Source organism: Apium graveolens, chromosome 8, assembly GCF_009905375.1.
Source record: "Apium graveolens cultivar Ventura chromosome 8, ASM990537v1, whole genome shotgun sequence".
NCBI lineage: Eukaryota > Viridiplantae > Streptophyta > Magnoliopsida > Apiales > Apiaceae > Apium > Apium graveolens.
In genome coordinates, this window is record NC_133654.1 from 215,323,622 (window position 1) to 215,345,244 (window position 21,623).

A 21,623-nucleotide genomic window follows, 5' to 3' on the forward strand; every position below is an offset into this window, starting at 1 on the left:
TTGTTTCATGTTTAAGTCTTTCCAAAACTCAAGTGAAAGATCTTGATTCTTATGAATTTAAGGTCCAAACCATGAGTTATATCACCAATGGAGTTAATTATGGTATAAATGAGTATTTTAATCTCATTTTATGTCACCATTTCACTCCTCTCCATTTGGCAATGACTCCTTAGGACTCGAATGTAATAGATTCTTGGTTGCTTTGTTTGCATTCAAAAGTTTAAGTGCTAAAATCATGTTTTCAAAGTATATAACTTGGTTTAAGCCTTTGCATGTTATTGTTTGTTATATTTTTTGTCATATCAAGTCATGCATGTTAGTTTTAAGATGTAAACTATAGACATTGATAGTATATATTTGAGTATAAATGATTTCGTGGTTATGTGCTAAAGATTTGAAGTTTTGAGTCTCAAGTCGATTTGCATGCAATAGATAATATCTTATTTTTCTTAAACAATGTATGCTAAGTTTTAAGTGATATTATTCAGTTGAAATTATGATTTTATATTGAGGTTTATGTTCTAATTTATGCTTGATTAATTCGAGAATGTGATTAAGTGTCATGCATGCTTAGTTATATCTATATATTTTTAAATTATTATGATTTTGGAGTATGGAATGATCTCATAGATAGTTAATATGAAGTTCAAGGTGGTCAGTGTATTAGTTTTGGTTATCCATGTTTGGGTGTTTGGTTAATTCGAATGGAGCTAAGAAGGAAGGGTTAGTATAGTGCGAGTAGTGAGTTGGATGTTTAGTCAAAGATTTGATGAGTTTAGAGTGGGAATTTGGTGAGGCCTTGAGAGGCCTAGGCTTGGTAATATTAGGGTAAGGTTTAATCCTAAGTTCAGTGGCCATAGGTTGTAGAAAATGTTTGGTTTTGATAGGTGCATTGGAATAAAATCGAGAGAAACCAAAACAGGGACAGTTTTGGAGTAAGGGTGATTATGGTCTAGTATAGGTTTGTTACGGGTAGGAATTCAATGGGAATTGATTGGTAATAGTGTAATGGAGTCTAGTGAAGGTCAATAAGCAATTAGAATCGACCTTAGAGCAAGATTAATGAGTTTTAAGTTGGTTATAACATGGCAGTTTGTAAAATCGCAAATGCAGTTTGGTGTCAACTTCTTAGAAGGTCATAGTAGGCCCAAGTGAGGTCTTAGTGTCAAATCAAGTTTAGGAGTTATTTTTATGACTTAGGAATTATAAAAAGTCATATTTTAGTGAATGCACAAAGTAGGAAGGTTCGTTTTTGCCAAGGCGCACAAGGTGGTGCCGAATCATGCATTCGGGAAAGTCGGGTTTGTGCAAGGAGATTATGAGTTCAATTAAGTGAGGCATAGGCGTGTATTGATATTTTTAAGATGGATTAAGGTATTTAGAAGGTAATGTATTAAGATGAATCAAGAGAAGTTGGTTTTTAGTAGTTGGGCTTATAGAGTTTTGTGACTAGAAATGAGGTGTAGAGAGAATCGAGTGATCAAGGGTAGAGTTTCTCGAGATCATTCGGTACTTACGTGTTTATATGGAATAAATGACATGTTTCTATGTGATTATATGTGATTATGTGCACTAATTTGTATAAATAATTATGTGTAGAGTTGCATGATAATAAGGTATAGTCGTGCAAGTAGCACCTATGTGTTGCACTAGAGTCGAATGGTGTATTAGTATAGTTAGAGAGAGTCATTGGACTATATGTAAAAGTATAGAGTTTGTTTGGTGATGAGATTTATTATATGTGTAGGTCCAAGAAAAAGTAACAGAAAGATTCTTGCCATCAAATTCGAGTAAGCGGGTTCAGGGTTGCTTTAAGATTGATTAAGGGCTTTTCGGAGAGGCAAGTGTTCCTCCCTTCCAAACTCATTTTGTGCAACTGTTTTGCCTTAAACTATTGATTATTGTTATGCTTCTTTCAATACTTATTCCTTTATTCATTGAACCTTATGATACCATGATTATGATCTTAAACTTGTAAATTATGCGATACCCCCATGATTAGCTATTCCTACTCTTGAATGATTGATCTTTCGTCCTTGATGACCCCATTAGTGAAATGATAATTTGTTTCTGATAAGAACCCCATAATTCTAATCCTTTGACTTACGATTGTAATTCTATTGCCTATAATCCCTTGAAAATGGAATAATTGATATCTCTTCTTAGAATCTTTGGAAATTATCCGCTGGGATCAATTTTATAAAGATAATTACTTAAATGAAATTTTTAAATGAATAAATGTTTTCTTGAGATTAGTGGATTGGACTAAGACGTAAGTTCCTTTCACACTTATTATATTAGGCTTAAAAGTTGCCTAGGGATACCAATCAAAATTTTTAGAACCCTGCGAGGTTCGGGATTACTTCGCGGATGATCACTGGTTGTAATCCGTAGCGTCATAAAATGATTTTGAGCAATGATTTGATTTCAAATGTTTTGACTTGAATAATGATTCCATTTACCTCACTTTGAATTATAACTTGTTACATTGTTAATTCTGTTTCTTTAGATCACTTGCTGAGCATTTGGCTCACTTCTTTCTATTTACCCATGTTATTTCAGCTAGCAAGTATGGTTAGAACAAAGTAGACTTGCTCGTAAGTCTACCTATTTGAGAGCTCATGTAGTATAACACGCGTTTGTCTGAGGCTCGATATTCTTGTATAAAAGTTGTAATAGTTGTTAATATTGGGCTGCTCAAACACTAAACCTTTGCGATCTTGGATTATTTTGTAATCAACCATTTATAATATATATTTATCGGTTGTTATCTTTTGGTTAACGTTTCGGGTTGCCATACTTTTCACATCTATTTGATACACTTTGAAATTTGAGTGTGCAACAAATGCAAGAAAAATTCTTATTACTTCAAGTCTTGTAACTGGAGAAAAAGTTTCATCCTGGTCAATTCTTTTCTCTTGTGAGTAGCTTTTAGCAACCAGTCTTACTTTGTTTCTGGTAACAACGCCATTTTTATCCATTTTGTTCCCATAGACCCACTTTATTCCAGTGATGCTTCTGTTTCATGGTGCAAGAACCAACTCCCAAATTTTTTTTCCTTGATATTGATTTATCTTTTCTTGCATAGCACTTATCCAGTCAGGATCAGTTAGAGCTTCTTCAGTTTTCTTAGGCTCGATTTGAGATAAGAAGCACGCATATAGGCATTCAATTGCAGTGGCATTTCTAGTTCTCACACCAGCATTAGAGTCACCAATAATAGTATCTCTAGTGTGATTCATGTCCCATTTTCTGGTGTGTTGATTTTCATGACTAGATGTGTCCTCATTTTCTTCATTATTGGCATGACTTGCAAAACTATCATCTCTTTCTCCCCCTGAGTTTGTTCTATCAAACTCAGGTAAGCTTCTGTCTTGAGATAAATTCTCATTAACATAATTCACTGGATCACTAGCTTCTTCTTCTCTAATATTTTCATTATTTTCATCTTCATCTTCAGAATCACTGTCAAGAATTAGATTTTCAAATTTCAATGCTTCAGCTTCATTTTCATCAAGACATTCCCAGCCAGGATACATGTCATCATCAAATGTCATATTTGTATTCTCCATTAGTTTTTTTTGCCCCAACATATAGACCCTGTAAGCAGTACTTTCCAATGACTAACCAAGAAAAATAGCATCAAATACTTTGGAGTTAAATTTGGCAATATTTTCATAGTTGTCTTTTAACATAAAGCACTTGCTTCCAAACACATGAAGATGTTTAATTGTAGGCTTCTTCTTAGACATGATTGATTAAGGTGACTTTCCAATGCTTTTGTTGTCCAAATATTTATTCTGACTATAACATGTAGTGTTAACAGCTTCCTCCCAAAAGCTTGTTGGCATATTGGCATCCTGCAATATTGTCCTTGTAGTTTCAATCAGAGTTCTATTCTTTCTTTCAACCACACCTTTTTGTTGAGGTGTTCTTGGAGCTGAGAACTCTTGCTTGATGCCTTTGTATTTACATAAATCATTTAATATGGAATTTCTAAATTTAGTACCATTGTCACTTCTCAATCTTTTCACTGAATTTTGATCTTTAGCCTGTTTCTCAATCTTCTTTATGTGTTCAATGATAATATATGGATTTTCATCTTTTGAATGCATAAATTCCACCCAAGTATATCTTGAGTAGTCATCCACTATTACTTGTGCATATCTTTTCTTGGAAATGGACATGATATTCACAGGACTAAACAAATTATTGCGCAAGGCATGCATGTACTATAACAAGACTAAGTCACATTGACAACCCTAATTTAGTTGTATGATAGTCTAAATCTGTATTTTGTATTGTATTACTTGAGTCTGTAAAAATGTTATAGATCTGACTGGATTATTTTTCTGTGAACAGTCTCAAGCCTAAGAATAAACTCTGGAAGAAGATCAACAAGATCATGCCTCAGAGAAAATGTGAAGAAGCTTGGAGTTGAATAAATCTGTTTTAGGAAAAATGTTCTAAGTCAAGATATCTACAAGTCACAGATCAAGTCATATAGAGAAGTCATTCGAGAACTCTAGAATGTCTTATCGAGAAGTCCTAAATGGCTTATTGAGAAGTCCTAGAGATATCGACAAGTCAAATGAAGATATGAAGACTAGAGATATGGACAAGTCAATTTCTCATTAGAGATCTCAAAGATATCGACAAGTCAAAATGCATATAGAGATCTCAGAGATATCGACAAGTCATTTTTGCATATAGAGAACTCAGAGATATCGACAAGTCAAAATGAAGATATGAAGATTGGAGATATCGACAAGTCATTTTTACATGCAGAGTTTTGGAGACCTCGACAAGTCAAGTTCAGTTATAGAGAACTCAGAGACCTCGACAAGTCAAACCACTTATAAAGAACTCAGAGATCTCGATAAGCTATTATACTTATCGAGTTGTCAGTTCTCTATACAACAAACTGGAGATCCAGATATGAACCTCAAGTACATAATGCAGCCAAGTTAAAGATTCAGTATTATCAATCAACAAACGATCTAATCACTTAGATTGAAAAGTCTACAAAAGCAGCTTGAAGAGTGCAATATCAAGGGCCAAGATTAACTGACAAAGGAAGGTCACAGACCTGCAGGATTTGCAAAGATTCATTAAGCTAGAAATAGATAGCTTTAGAGATAACTTAAAGTAGGGTTTAGTACATCTTTTCCATGTTGTGTAAACCTGGGTTTACTAATCTATAAAGTAAACACTGGTCCTTTTTTTTAAAAAGTAACAAATAGATCTAGATTTTCTTGGACTCTCTCAAGATAGAAGCTAAGTTCTTTACATACAAAGTACCCAGGATTTATAGCAAGACATAACTTGATTTTAATATAAAATTAGGTGAGTTTTAAAATATTATTTTTGTTATTTTATTTATGCTAACATAATATAATTTTATCTCTAATCTGCTTTGTTCATACATCCATAATAGTTTGACAAAGGCTAAAAATATTCAAAACAAATTCACCTCCTTGTGTTGTATTTAATATCTAAGAAGTGGTATTAGAGCAAAATCTGAAAGTAAAAGATCAAGATCTTGGAAGAATGAATACACGGAAGTTAAGATTCAAAGAAAATCTTTAACAACTGGTCAAGGGCACATTATTAATGGATCAAGTGCACTGGTTGTTAATAACAACAAGTCATCTGATGATGAACAAGAAATTCTGACTCCAACTACCTCAAGTGTTGAGTAAAAGAATAAGGAGCCACAGAAGCAAGTTATTCTAGAACTTGAAGAAGATGAGTTCTATACCTCGGATGAACTGGATGAGTTGGATCAATCCATGGCTTACCTATCAAGGAAATTTTCTAATATTAGAGTGAAGAAGCCAAAGTTCTTCAAGAAAAAGGACATACATTCAACAAGGATACCAGCTGGAAAGGAAAAGCTCAATACAACTCTAATGGCAAAAGTGGCTACAAAACTGGATCTGTTGACAGATCAAAAATCAGGTGCTTCAATTGTGATGAATCGGGCCACTTTGCCATAGAATATAAAATCCAAAGAACTTGAAAAAGAATAAATCTTATCTTGGGTTAGAGGAAAAGTATGAGGCTCTCGTGAAAAAGCAACAGGGTAAAGGTTATATTGCAGAAGGAAAGAGTTGATAATGATGAAGATGAGGAGGTTGGAAACTATACACTCATGGCCTTGGAGCAAGGAGAATCATCCTCATCAAAAACAAAGGTACCAACTCTTACTACTTTTTATTTAATTACAAGTCAACATAAAGAGACTGTTGAAACGATGAGCATAGAGATGTTTCACATCCATACTAGCATGGTGGCAGCTACTGAGGAGGTTAGTAGGCTGTCAAAAGCTAATAAGAAGCTTGAGATTGAGGAACAAAATTTAGAACTGCAGCTTGTTGAGCTTGAAACTGTCAAGTATGAGAATGAATATCTAAAGCACAAGCTGAAGTGTGCTAGTGAAATAGAAGTTGTGTTGAGGGAAAAGATAGAAAAAAATGTAGTAAAGTTGAAGTCTTTCAGGAATGCTTCTCAGTTAGTTGATCAGTACCATGAGAAGAAAAAGCCATGTACTAATATAGCCATTGGTCTTATTATAATGCCTTGAACAGCAACAAGAAGAATGAAGGTGACAAGGGCAAAGCAATTGTAAATGAAGATGTCCCAGCTATGCTAAGAAAAGTTGATTCACCTTTATTCAAGGCATGTGAAGTAAATTTCAGTGAAGAGGAGTTGGTCATCAAGCAAGAAATTGCAGATGAAGAAAAATAAATGAAAAATGAAGAAACCAATCCTGCTACTGAAAGAAAGAAGAAGCCAATGGTTAACCAACTCCCTAGGACACCTGTCAAGGAATACATGAAGAAAGAAAAAGAACAAGAATGGCAAGATAGGAGTAAACAAAAGCAACAACTTTGCATTTGTTTCAAATACCCCCAAAAAGAAGTTTCAAAAAAGTGGCTCAACAAATCATCTAACTCACCTTTGTAAAAAGGATGTTAGAAAGCCAAAAGTGGGAACATGCAAGTACAAAGAAGTAAATGCAAAAGACCCTTACTCCTTTTGTGACAAATTTGACTGCATACCTTGCAACATGAAAGTGATGACAAGTTGTCATAAACTGAGAGTATATTTGAAATATGTCAATTGTGAATCTACAGACGAAAAGGAAAATGCAAAACAATTTGTTCATATTGTTCCTTCTGAATCAACACATTCTAATTCTGCAAATTCTGTCAACAAGAAGAAAGTACCCAACACTGCTTGGGTAGCTAAATACACTTAATCCTCATTGTGCACAGGGAAAAATGAAGAGAGTCATATGGATCATAGACAATGGATGCTCAAGATATATGAAAGGTGATAAGGCGCTGTTATCACAGTTTGAGGAGAAGGCTGGCCCATTAATGACTTTTGGAGACAACATCAAAGGTTTTATAATGGGATATGGCAAGTTAATATATGGAAATATTTTCTTTGAAGATGTAGTACTGGTAGATGGTTTAGAAGTGAATCTCCTAAGTGTCAGTCAATTCACAGATTGAGGATTCAATGTTTCATTTGACAAAGGAGAATGCTTAATCATCAGCAAAAAGATTAGTGAAGTTGCTCTGAAAGGAGTAAGAAAGGGAAGCCTGTTTGTTATAAACTTACACTCATAAATAAGGAAGGAATCTGTTACTTCTACACCAAGACATCTGTAGAGCAAAGCAAGCTATGGCACAAAAAGCTCTCTCACCTGAATTACAAGGCAATCAACACCCTGGTGTAAAAGGAGTTAGTGAGAGACATGCCAAATCTGGAGTTTGCTAAAAATGAAGTTTGTGAGGCTTGTCAAAAAAGAAAAATGAAGAAGTCAAGTCACAAGAGTAAAACTGTGAATTTCATAAGTGCACAATTGCAACTTATCCACATGGACTTATTTGGACTAGTTAATATCTTATCAATTTCAAGGAAGAAATATGCACTTGCGATAGTGGATGACTACTCAAGATACAGATGGGTAGAATTTATGCATTCTAAGGATGAAACTCCACACATCATAATTGAGCACATTAAGAAGATTGAGAAGCATGCTGAAGATCGGAATTGTGTGAAAAGATTGAGGAGTGATAATGACACAAAATTTAGAAATATAATTTTAACCGAATTCTATAAAGACAGGGCATTGTTCAAGAATTCTAAGCTACTAGAACACCTCAACAAAATGGGGTAGTTGAGAGAAGAATAGAATACCAGTAGAGGCTGCTAGAACAATGTTCGAAGATGCCAAACCACCAACAAGTTTTTAGGAAGAAGTTGTCAACACTGTATGCTATACTCAAAACAGATATCTCATTAACAAGAATCTTGGCAAGTCACCATACTCAATCTTATCTAAAAAGAAGCCTCTTGTGAAGCATCTTCATGTGTTTGGAAGCAAGTGTTATGTTTTAAAAGAAAACTCTGAATATGTGGGAAAATTTGACTCTAAGGTTTTTGAAGAAATTTTTTTGGGATATTCATTGGAGAGAACTGCCTACAAAGTCTATGTGCTTGAATAAAAGAAAATTATGGAAAACACAGATGTGACTTTTGATGATGACAAGTGTCTGGGTTTGGAATGCCTTGATGATAATGAAGCTGAGACCCTTAAATTTGAAAATCTTAACATTGATAGTGATTCTGAAGATGAAACTGAAGTCAACACAAGTAACATAATGGATGAAGAGTCAACTAAACAAGTGAATCATGAGAATGGAAGCTCATTTTAAACACCTGAATTTGATAGCATAAACTCAGGGGGAGAAAGATGAGAAAATTCTGCAAGTCATGCCAATGATGAAGAAGATGCAGAAAACTCAAGTCAACAAACTCACTCCAGGAAATGGGATAGAAGTCACACAAGAGAAGCAATTATTGGTGATCCAAATGTTGGAGTGAGGACTAGAAGTGCATATGCTAATGAATGTCTACATGCATGCTTTCTGTCACAAGTTGAGCCTAAAAAAACTAAGGAAGCTCTACTTGATCCTGATTGGATATCTACTATGCAGGTGGAGCTAAATCAGTTTGAAAGGAACAAATTTGGAAGTTGGTTCCTGCACCAAAGAACGGCAGTGTAATTGGAACAAAGTGGGTATTCAGGAACAAAATGGTTGAAAATGGGATTGTAACAAGAAACAAAGCAAGGTTGGTTGCAAAACGCTACTCACGGGAAGAAGGAATTGATTATGATGAAACTTTTTCTTCGGTTTCAAGACTTGAAGTAATAAGAATCTTTCTTGCATTTGCGGTACATTCAAACTTTAAAGTGTATCAAATGGATGTAAAGAGTGCATTCCTAAATGGTGAGCTAGAAGAAGAAGTTTATGTGCAACATCCACTTGGTTTTGAAGATCCTGAATTTCCAGATTCTGTCTACCAACTTCTAAAGGTTCTCTATAGATTAAAGCAAGCACCTAGAACATGGTATGATGCATTGTCAGAATTTTTGATTAAACATGGATTCACTAGAGGAACTATAGATAAGACTCTCTTCTACAAGCAACATGGTGGTGATATGATCCTAGTTCAGATCTATATGGATGATATCATTTTTGGCTCTACTAATGAAAAACTATGTCAAAGATTCTCAAAACTTATGCAGAGTGAATATGAAATGAGTATGATGGGAAAGTTAAGTTACTTTCTTGGAATTCAAGTCAGTCAAAGAAGTGATGAAATCTTCATCAGCCAAACCAAGTATGTTAAAGATCTATTGAAAAAGTTTGGTATGGTTGATTGTTCACCTGCATCAACACATATGTCTACAGCTACAAAGTTGGATGAAGATAAGAAACGAAAGAGTGTAGACATTTCAGGTTATAGAGGAATGATTGGATCTTTGTTGTATTTGACTACTAGTAGACTAGACATTATGTTTGTAACATGTTTGTGTGCAAGATTTCAAGCTAATCCAAAAGAATCACATTTAATGGATGTGAAAAGAATTTTCATATACTTAAAGGGGACTCCAAACTTGGGATTATGGTATCCTAAGAGAACAAGATTTGAAGCTGTTGGATACACAGATGCAGATTTTGTTGGATGCAGGGTTGACAGAAAGAGCACTAGTGGAAGCTATCAGTTTCTTGGACAAAGACTTGTATCCTAGTTTAGCAATAAACAACAATCTGTGTCAACATCCACAATTGAGGCTGAATACATAGATGCTGGAAGTTGCTGTGCTCAAGTGCTTTGGATTAGAAATCAACTAATGGACTATAGCCCAGTGTTACATAAAATTCCAATTATGTGTGACAATACTAGTGTTATATCTTTTGTGGCTAATCCAGTTAATCATTCTAGAACAAAGCACATTGATATAAGATACTATTTTATTAGAGAACATGCTGCAAATGGTACCATTGAGCTCATTTTTGTTCCAACAGAAAAACAGTTAGCTGGCATTTTAACTATACCTTGGATAAAGCAACTTTCACTAGACTTGTAGGTGAAATTTGAATGCTAAATTCTTAATCCTAAAGGAAAAACTCAGCTAATGTTTTGCATCAGATTGATTTCTAATAAATCAAAACTATTTTGATTTAATTAGAAATTAACTTGAATATGAGTTATAAATATTTCAGAAATCTCTGTATATATATTTTTCAAAATTCAAAATTTAGCTTAGAATTTTTTAATTCTGAGAAAACTGCTAAATATTAATCTATATTTTTAATATGTGAAATTAGCATAAGACAGATTCAAAAAGAACAAAAGTATATAGAGAAATGAGTTCTCAATAAGTCTAATTGATTTCTCAACAAGTCATTTTGAGACTTCTCGGGTGAGTTCTACATAAGTCATTTTTCTGACTTTTTGAAGGACTTCTCAACAAGCATTAGTATGACTTCTCGATAAGTCATTGTAGGGATCTCGATAAGTGATAATTCATGGATTTCTCTACAAGTATAAATTTTAGACTTATAAACAACTTAAAACTGGGATAATTTAATTTAATAAATTATTTTGGTAAAATAGTTTTGACAAAATTATTCTGATTTTATTTTAATTTATTCAAATAAAAATTGGAAAAATTCAGTCCATTCAGGACAAACTGGGTATTTATTTGACATCTCGATAAGTCATTTTCTATTTCTCGATAAGAGTCAGGAAAATGACATATCGATATGTATCTATTCTCACAATATGACTTCTCGATAAGCAAATTCCAAACGTTTATCTTTGAGTTCTCGATAAGTCATACCTAATTTCTCCAAATTTAAACCATTTTCTTGTATTTCAAACTCTTTCTCTCTAATTTTTCTTACCCACTCAAATTCAAACATTTTAAATGGCATATGTTAGATATATTTGATAATGTCATGGCTAATATGTTTTATGTTTAGATTTCAGATCTTATTTGAACAGAACAAATCAGTACTTATACTGGAAGTCAGAACTTAAGGGATATCAGTACTTATGATTATCAGGAGATAAGCATCAGGAGATAGATATCAGAACTTAAGTGCTGAAGGATGATCAGATAAGGACAGTAGCTGATTAAAGTTAAGAAGATCAAGATAAACATAAGAAGAGATATGCATGAAGAAGGAATTCCGTGAAGAATGGAATACTTGGAATAGAAGATATCTGATTGATATATTTTAGGAAGCAGAATTATATTCCATATCAATTAGCGATTATCTTGTAACTGTGTAGTATATAAACACAGACATAGGGTTTACACTATAAGTGTTATCATTATCGAGAATATTATTTAATATAACCCTAGCAGCTCTCGTGATATTTTGTTCATCACTGAGAGATAACAGTTCCAGATTGTAACAGAGTTTATTGATTAAATAAAGTTTGTTTTCTGTTACATAAGTTCTTGAAGTTTGATTTGATTGAAATAAACACTGTATTCACCCCCTCTACAGTGAAAGTGTGACCTAACAAGTGGTATCAGAGCCTTCTGTTAACACACATACAGTTAAAGATCCAAAAACAATCATGTCTGACACAGAAACTCCAACTAAGCCTACCAAAACTGAGGAATCATCAAAGACATCAACTCAGAGTCGATATGAGACTATCAGAGTTCCCATATTGAGACCATCTGAATATCCCATATGGAAGGTAAGGATGACCATGTTTCTGGAAGCAACAGATCCAGAATACCTTGATAGAATCAAGGAAGGCCCTCACAAACCTACCAAGCTCGCTGTTGTAGTTGCAGGTGAAGCAGCAATGACCGTACCAAAGGAAAAGAGTGATTACACTGCTGAAGATATAGCATCTATTGCTAAGGATGCCAAGGTACGACACTTATTGCATAGTGCCATTGATAATGTAATGTCAAACAGGGTAATCAACTGCAAGACTGCTAAGGAGATATGGGATGCACTGGAGACAAGGTGTCAAGGAACTGAAACAGTTAAGAAGAACAGGAAGACAATACTCACTCAAGAGTATGAACACTTTGACTCTAGGACTAATGAGTCATTGACTGATGTATATGATAGATTTGTCAAACTCTTGAATGACTTGTCATTAGTAAATAAGGAGTATGATCTTGAAGATACAAACCTTAAATTCCTGTTAGCTCTTCCTGAATGTTGGGATTTGAAGGCAACAACAATAAGAGACAACTACAATCTTGATGAAACAACTCTTGATGAAATCTATGGAATGCTCAAGACTCATGAACTTGAGATGGAACAAAGAAGCAAGAGGAAAGGAGGAAAGTCAAGGACAGTTGCTCTCAAGGCTGAAGAGGAATCCCCCAAACCACCTTCCTCAAAGAAAGACAAGGGTAAAGCTCTTATCATAAAGTCTGATACTGAGTCATCAAGTTCTGAGAGTGATGACGACTCAGATTCTGAAAGCTTGCCTGAAACTGATGCTGGTGAGGAGATGATGAAGCTGTGTGCTCTTATGGTGAAAGGAATCACAAAGATTGCATACAGGAAGTTCAGGAAGGGAAAGAAGTTTTCCAGAAAAGGCATAAGTTCTGATAAGAAGAATTTCAGAAGATCTGAAGGAAGAGTAGGAAAGTCTGACAGAGGAGATTACGCTAATGTTAAATGTTATAATTGTGGTGAGAAAGGCCACATATCTCCTGATTGCAAGAAGACCAAGAGTGACAAAGGCAAAGCTCTTGTCACAAAGCAGAAAAGCTGGACAGACACCTCAGACTCTGAAAGTGAGGAGAACTATGCATTGATGGCAAATGCTGATAAATCAAGTTCTGAGAGCAGTTCTGAAGCTGCTGAAACAAAGGTACCTCAGACTACTTATGCTTTTCATACTGATGATATTAATGAGTTGAGAAGATATCTTAAAACCATGTTTGTTAGTTATAGAGATCAAACTTTAACATGTGAAAGATTAACTTCTGAAAATCTTGCTTTTAGGAAAAGAAATGATTTCTTAGAAAAAGAGTTAGTCATGTTCCATCAAACTCAGCAGGATAGAGATGATGCTTTTTATGTTAGGGATGAAGTGCTAAAAATGAATGAATCTCTAAAAACTGAGTTAGAAAAGGAGAGAGAGATTATAAGAACTTGGACTAACTCTGGCAAAACAACTCAAAATTTGCTAAGCAGTGGAAACTGGAAAGAGGGCTTAGGCTATGGAGAAAATAAAAATGAAAAAGGAACTGTAGAAATTAAGCCTGTTGATAAGCAAAAGCCGAAGTTAAAACCTGTTAAGTTTGTAACTGAAAAATCTGAAAATGAGAAATCAGAAGTTAAAAAGGAATTAGCTTCTGACAAACTAAAACAGGAAAAGACAGCTGAAGTTAACATAGGCTTAATGACAAAGAAGCAGCTTAAGCATAAGCTGAAAGATGTTAAGAATGCAAACAAGGTAAAATCACCTAGGAAAAACAGGAATGGAAAGGAAGGTGTGAATAAAAGCAATAACTATAAATCTGTTCCTGATGCTCCTAGAAAAGCATGTCATAACTGTGGAAGTTCTAACCATCTGGCTTCTTTTTGCAGGAAGAATAAGAATATTAACTCCTTATCTACAAAGTCAGGAGTTAAGAGTCAGTCTGTTAGATACAAACCACAAAATCCTTGTTTTCATTGTGGTAGTTTATGGCATTCCATTTATACTTGTAAGGAATATCATAGTTTGTACTATGATTATTATCAAATAAAACCTTTTTTAAAGAAAGTTTCTGTTGTTCCTTCTAGTGTAAGTTTTGATTCAAAGTCTGGTAGTATAAGTTCTGATAAGAAAACTGTTAACATAAAATCTGATGCTAAATCCGCTGCAAATGTTAATAAACCTAAAAAGGCCAAAGGATCCAAGCAAGTCTGGGTCCTTAAAACTAATAATTAGTGGTCTTTTTGATTGCAGGGCAACAGGAAAAATATTTTAGTTCTGGACAGTGGATGTTCAGGACATATGACTGGAAATAAGGCCCTGCTATCAGACTTTGTGGAGAAAGCTGGCCCAAGTGTTTCTTATGGAGATGGCAACATTGGAAAAACTTTGGGATATGGCAATATCAATCTTGGGAATGTCATTATTAAAGATGTAGCTCTGGTCTCAGGACTTAAACACAACTTACTGAGTATAAGTCAAATCTGTGACAGAGGTTATCATGTTGATTTCTTTGCAGAACATTGTGAAATAGTTAGTAAATCTAAAGGAAAAATTGTTCTGAAGGGATTCAGGCGTGGTAACATTTATGAAGCTAAGCTTTCAACAAGTTCTGATGGTTCTGCAATCTGTTTAGTGAGTAGAGCCTCAACTGAAGAAAGCTGGAATTGGCACAAGAAACTCTCTCATTTAAACTTCAACAAGATAAATGAACTGATCAAGAAAGATCTTGTGAGAGGACTGCCAAAATCAGTGTTTGTTCCTGATGGTCTTTGTGACTCATGTCAGAAGGCTAAACAAAGAAAATCTTCGTTCAAGAGCAAGACTGAATCATCAATTCTTGAGCCTTATTATCTGCTTCATGTTGATCTATTTGGTCCAGTGAATGTCATGTCTATTACAAAGAAGAAATATGCGTTGGTCATAGTAGATGAGTTCACCAGATACACATGGGTGTATTTCTTGCACACAAAAAGTGAAACTGCATCTATCCTGATTGATCATGTCAAACATCTGGATAAATTGATCAAAGATTCTGTGAAAATTTTGAGGAGTGATAATGGCACTGAATTCAAGAATTTGATAATGGAAGAGTTCTGCAAAAATCATGGAATAAAGCAGGAATTTTCTGCTCCTGGAACTCCACAGCAAAATGGAGTTGTTGAAAGGAAGAATAGAACTCTAATTGAAGCTGCACGAACAATGCTTGAAGAAGCAAAGCTTCCAACCTATTTCTGGGCTGAAGCTGTGCAGACTGCTTGTTTTACTCAAAATGCAACACTCATTAACAAGCATGGAAAAACACCATATGAGATGGTGAAGAACAAGAAGCCAAATCTCAAATACTTTCATGTATTTGGATGTAAGTGTTTTGTTCTCAAGACTCATCCTGAACAGCTATCCAAGTTTGATCTAAAAGCTGATGAGGGAATCTTTGTGGGATATCCACTTTCTACAAAAGCCTTCAGAGTCTATAATTTGAGAACAAAAGTGGTCATGGAATCTATCAATGTCTCTTTTGATGACAAGAAGATCACTGGACTTGAAGATTGCATTGATCATGATCAGCTGAGATTTGAAAATGAAGATTCATATTCTGATACCTCAAGTCCTGACAGTCTAAGTCCTGATACTGTAAATTCTGATGGATTAAACTCTGATGTTATTGAAACTGTGGTGACTACGTCAAAGGAAGATGCACCAATGCTGGGGGAGCATACTCAAGATATTATCACATCTCAAGAAGCATCAGAACATACATCTGGCTCTTCAAATTCAGATTCGTCAAGTTCTGATAAGCCAAGTACTGACAGTACTGAAAATCTAAATACTGAAGGATCCAACTCAGAGAGCATAGTTTCAGGGGGAGCATCAGAAAATGAAACCGAAGACAGCATGAATCATGGGAGAGCATCCAGTTCTAGAGAAAATCTTCCATCTGCAAGGAAGTGGACAAAATCACATACACCTGATTTGATAATTGGAAATCCTGAGGCAGGTGTCAGAACTAGAACAGGTACTTCGAATGAATGTCTTTACAATTCTTTTCTCTCTCAGTCTGAGCCAAAGAAAGTGGAAGAAGCTCTTCAAGATGCTGATTGGGTGCAAGCAATGCAGGAAGAGTTGAATGAATTTGAAAGAAACAAAGTCTGGACCTTAGTGCCAAGACCTAAGAATAGATCGGTTGTTGGTACAAAGTGGGTATTCAGAAACAAAACTGACAGTGATGGCATAATTGTAAGGAACAAGGCAAGGCTGGTTGCAAAAGGATATTCTCAACAGGAGGGAATTGACTATGATGAAACATTTGCTCCAGTTGCTAGGTTAGAAGCCATAAGGATATTCATGGCTTATGCTGCTCACAAAAAGTTTACTGTCTTTCAAATGGATGTGAAAAGTGCTTTTCTCAATGGAGAATTGGAAGAGGAAGTATATGTTGAACAACCTCCAGGCTTTGTAGATTCCAAATATCCAGATTATGTCTACAGGCTTGATAAAGCACTTTATGGACTTAAGCAAGCTCCTAGAGCATGGTATGAGACTTTAGCTCAGTTTCTTCTGGAAAGTGGATTCAACAGAGGAACTATTGACAAAACACTGTTCTATCTCAACCATGGCAAGGACTTACTTTTGATCCAGATTTATGTTGATGATATTATATTTGGGTCTCCAAATGACAAACTTTGCAAAAAGTTTGCCAACCTAATGCAGTCAAGATATCAGATGAGTATGATGGGAGAACTTAGTTATTTTCTGGGCCTTCAAGTCAAGCAGAGTGAAGAAGGAACTTTTATTTGTCAATCTAAGTACACCAGAAACTTGCTGAAGAAATTTGGAATGCAAGACTGTTCAAGTGCATCCACTCCCATGGCCACTGCAACAAAACTGGATAAGGATACTGGTAATTCAGTAGATATTACTGATTACAGAGGTATGATTGGCTCACTTCTCTATCTAACTGCTAGTAGACCAGATATCATGTTTGCTACCTGTCTTTGTGCAAGATTTCAAGCAGATCCAAGAGAACCTCACTTAACAGCTGTAAAAAGAATCTTTAAGTATCTTAAAGGAACAGTTGATCTAGGATTATGGTATCCTAGAGAATCAGATTTTAAATTAATAGGTTACTCAGATGCAGATTTTGCAGGTTGCAAAATTGACAGGAAAAGCACAAGTGGTAGCTGCCAATTTCTTGGAGGCAGGTTGGTTTCTTGGTATAGCAAGAAACAAAAGTCAATTTCCACATCAACTGCAGAAGCAGAGTATAATGCTGCAGGAAGCTGCTGTGCACAGATTCTTTGGATGAAGAATCAGTTACTGGATTATGGGTTAACGTATTTCAAAATCCCTATTGATAGGGATAAATAAATTATGATTGTATAATTAAATACTGCATTAATTGTACAATCTGTGAGCTGCTAGGCCCAATAAAAAGATATATGAAACTCAGACCAGAAAGGTTAAGCCTGATGGACCAGATCAGGCCTGATGGAATAAAAAAGGCCCAAAAGCCCTAATTATTAATTAATTTCGTAATTAATTAATAAGGGAAAAATCAGCTATTGAGAAGAGTCCCGATAAGGATATAAATCCTTATAGATTAGCCTCAAGGGGACCTAAAAGGATAAGGAATCAGCTTCCTACTTCCTAGGACTCCTAAGTCTATCCTAATTCAGAGGCTTGTCCACCAAGTCTCCTATACCAAGTCCAATTCAAGGACTCCCACATCTATATAAGGGGCCTCACCCCACAAATCAGAACTACGTTTTTGACTTGATCCTTGGCAATCAGCAAGGTACGTAGGCATCTTGTTAAGGCAGATTGAGTCACGAAACACAAGAGCAGTCAAATCGAGCCTCAAAGCTCACGTTCCTTAGTATTAAATACAGCAATTATATATATTAGTTTTTAACCCATAACATTTGGCGCCGTCTGTGGGAAGACATACAACCATGGCGAGAACACGGAGAACAATTGGAGCTCTAGAGGAAGGAACACCATCAGAGACGACCCAGGTGATTTCATCAACCGTGGAGGTTCCTCCCCATTCAACTTATGCATCTACTCAGGGGGAAGCCCAGACAGGGGCAACTCAACCTCAGCCACAAGGGACAACTCCCCCGACTATTCAAGGTACGAATCCTCAAGTTCAACAAGTACATATACCTGTGAATTCTCGACCCTTCGGGTATGAATATTCAACTGTTGTTACTACTAACCCACCTTATGGGATGCCCCTTCACCCTGAGGTTGGAGGAAGCGGATATGCTGGACGAAGTGAAGCACGAGGGCGGTCGCCCCCCTATATACGAGGTTTGGATCCTATCCCTGAGGATCGGGAATTTTCTGGTCCATACACTGAGAGAGATTCCGAATCTTCGGATGATGAAGTGGCCCCGAGAAGGAGGCGTCCTGGAAAAGAGCCAATGGCCGATGGAAGGCAACGCCCCCAAAGCACCCCAGGGGCGAATCCCCAAGAAGTGCAGGAAAAGATCAGGGCTCATGAGGCTGAAATCCAAAGGCTGAGGCGTGACTTGGAGGCTCACCAAGCCACCAGAACCCACATACCTCCTAGGGGGAGAAATCCTCCTCCTATCATAGACCTGGATGGTCCGGTAAGAAGAAGGGCTGCTGTCCCAAGAACTGATCCAAGCAATCTCCTTCCCCTTGGAGATCCTGATGATCCAACTCCACCCTTCACAGAAGAGATAATGAATGCCCATATCTCAAGGAAATTCAAGATGCCCACTATCAAAGCCTATGATGGCACGGGAGACCCCGCTAATCATGTTAGGACATTCTCTAATGCACTGCTGCTGCAACCCGTGAACGATGCTATAAAATGTCGGGCCTTTCCTCAAACCCTGTCGGGTATGGCTCAAAGATGGTACAGTCGCCTACCCCCAAATTCTATTGGATCATTCAGAGAATTAAGTCAGGCTTTTATTAAGCAATTCATCAGTGGAAGAGTCCATGAGAAAAGTTTAGCATCTCTTATGAGTCTTGTGCAGGGAGCTAAGGAATCCTTAAGAGATTACCTGAATCGTTTTACAAAGGAGGCTTTAAAAGTCCCAGACCTTGATGATAAGGTAGCCATGATAGCACTGCAACAAGGAACTAGGGATGAGTTTTTCAAGATGTCTTTGGCCAAACGACCCCCTGAGAGCATGTTGCAACTCCAAGAGAGGGCAGGGAAGTATATCAAGGTTGAAGAAAGTATGAGGAAGACCGTAGTAAGTAATGAGCCCACTGGAGGCAAGAAACGAAAAACTGATTTGGAGTATATCGCTAAGGATAAATATCCTAGAACTGAACAAAACCCTGATTCAACCCCCAAGAAGGGAGGACCTGGGCAAAAGTTCACTGAATACGCTAAGCTGAATGCTCCCAGAAGTCAGATTTTGATGGAGATTGAGAAAGACAGAGATATTCGCTGGCCTAAGCCCTTGAAGGCTGATCCCGCCAAGCTAGATAAGGGCAAGTATTGCAGGTTTCACAAAGATGTTGGCCATGACACCGATGAGTGTAGACAGTTGAAAGATGAAATTGAGTTTTTGATTCGAAAAGGAAGATTGAACAAGTATACTGGAGATGGAGGAGACAGAAATAATAATGGAAAGAAGAACTTTGAAGATCGTAGGAGGGACCAAGATGATCAGGGGCGGAATCCCCAACCTAGAGGACCAGTTATAAACACCATTTATGGAGGGCCGAGACCTCGAGGGCCTGTGATAAACACGATCTTTGGAGGTCCAACTGCTGCTGGATTGTCCAAAAATTCCAGAAAGGCATATACTAGAGAGGTTATGCATATTGTTGGAGAAGCCCCGAAGAGGGCCAGGACAGAAGTAACATTGGCTTTTGATGATTCCGACCTAGAGGGTGTGAAGTTTCCCCATGACGACCCGCTGGTCATAACGCCGATAATAGGAAATAGCCCGGTTAAGAGGGTCCTTGTGGATAATGGTGCTTCTGTGGATATCTTGCTCCACGACACCTTTCTAAGGATGGGGTATAACGACTCCCAGTTGACACCAACCGACATGCCGATATACGGATTTGTTGGAGTAGAATGTCCTGTGGAAGGGATAATTAAATTGCCAACCACCATAGGTACGGAGCCAAGGCAAGCAACGCAGATGCTGGATTTCGTGGTAGTAAAGGCTAGTTCAACTTATAATGCTATCATGGGGAGAACAGGGATACATGCCTTCAAGGCAGTCCCCTCTTCCTATCATTCAGTCATGAAGTTTCCCACCCGAAACGGGATTGGAGAAGAGAGAGGAGATCAAAAAATGGCTAGAAGCTGTTATGTGGCCTCTTTGAGGGCAGATGGAGTCGGGGGGCAGGTTCTTCCTATTGAAGATATGGATGTTCGAGAAAATGATGAGAATAGAGGAAGGCCAGCAGAAGAATTGGTTTCGGTTCCTTTAGATCCCAAGAATCCTGAGAGGATGACTTTCATTGGAGCCACATTAGAGGAGCCCCTTAGAGGGAAGTTAGTGAAATTTTTGCAAGAAAATAGTGATGTGTTTGCATGGTCAGCAGCTGATATGCCAGGCATAGACCCGGAGTTAATTACTCACAAGTTAAACGTGGATCCAAGCCGGAAGACAGTGAAACAAAAGAAAAGAAATTTTGCCCCGGAAAGACAAGAGGCTATAAAGCAGGAAGTGGAAAAGCTCTTAGAGGCTGGTTTCATTGAGGAGATTCAATTTCCGGAGTGGTTAGCAAACCCTGTAATGGTGAAGAAGGCTAATGGAAAGTGGAGGATGTGTATAGACTTCACCGATCTGAATGATGCATGCCCCAAAGACTGTTTTCCGCTGCCTAGAATTGATACTTTGATTGATGCCACCGCTGAACATGAGATGCTGAGTTTCATGGATGGGTTTAGCGGATACAACCAGATCAAAATGCATAAGGATGACATTCCAAAGGTATCATTTATCACTGACTTTGGTGTTTATTGTTATCTTGTTATGGCGTTTGGTCTCAAGAATGCAGGAGCCACCTATCAAAGGTTGGTGAATAAAATTTTTAAGGATCTTATTGGGAAGACTATGGAAGTCTATGTTGATGACATGCTAGTCAAGAGTCTAGTAAAGACTGATCATATAACCCATTTGAGGGAAGCTTTTGAGGTCCTGAGGTACCACAAGATGATGTTGAATCCTACAAAGTGTGCTTTCGGAGTAGGATCTGGAAAATTCTTGGGATTGATGGTCTCAAAGAGGGGAATTGAGGCTAACCCCGATAAAATAAAGGCAATCCTGGACATGGAAACCCCCAAAAACTGTCAAGGATGTTCAGAAACTCACAGGAAGGGTTGCTGCGCTAGGACGATTCATCTCCAAGTCAGGAGACAAGTGCTTGTCATTCTTCAAGTTATTAAAGAACATTAAAGACTTTGTATGGAGTGAGGAAATCAGAAGGCATTTGAAGAGTTAAAGAAGTATATGGGCCAGGCCCGTTGTTGGCCAAGCCAGTTCTGGGTGAAGTTTTATTCTTGTACTTGGCTGTTTCAGAAAGTGCCTTGAGCGCGGTGTTTTGTTAGGAGAACT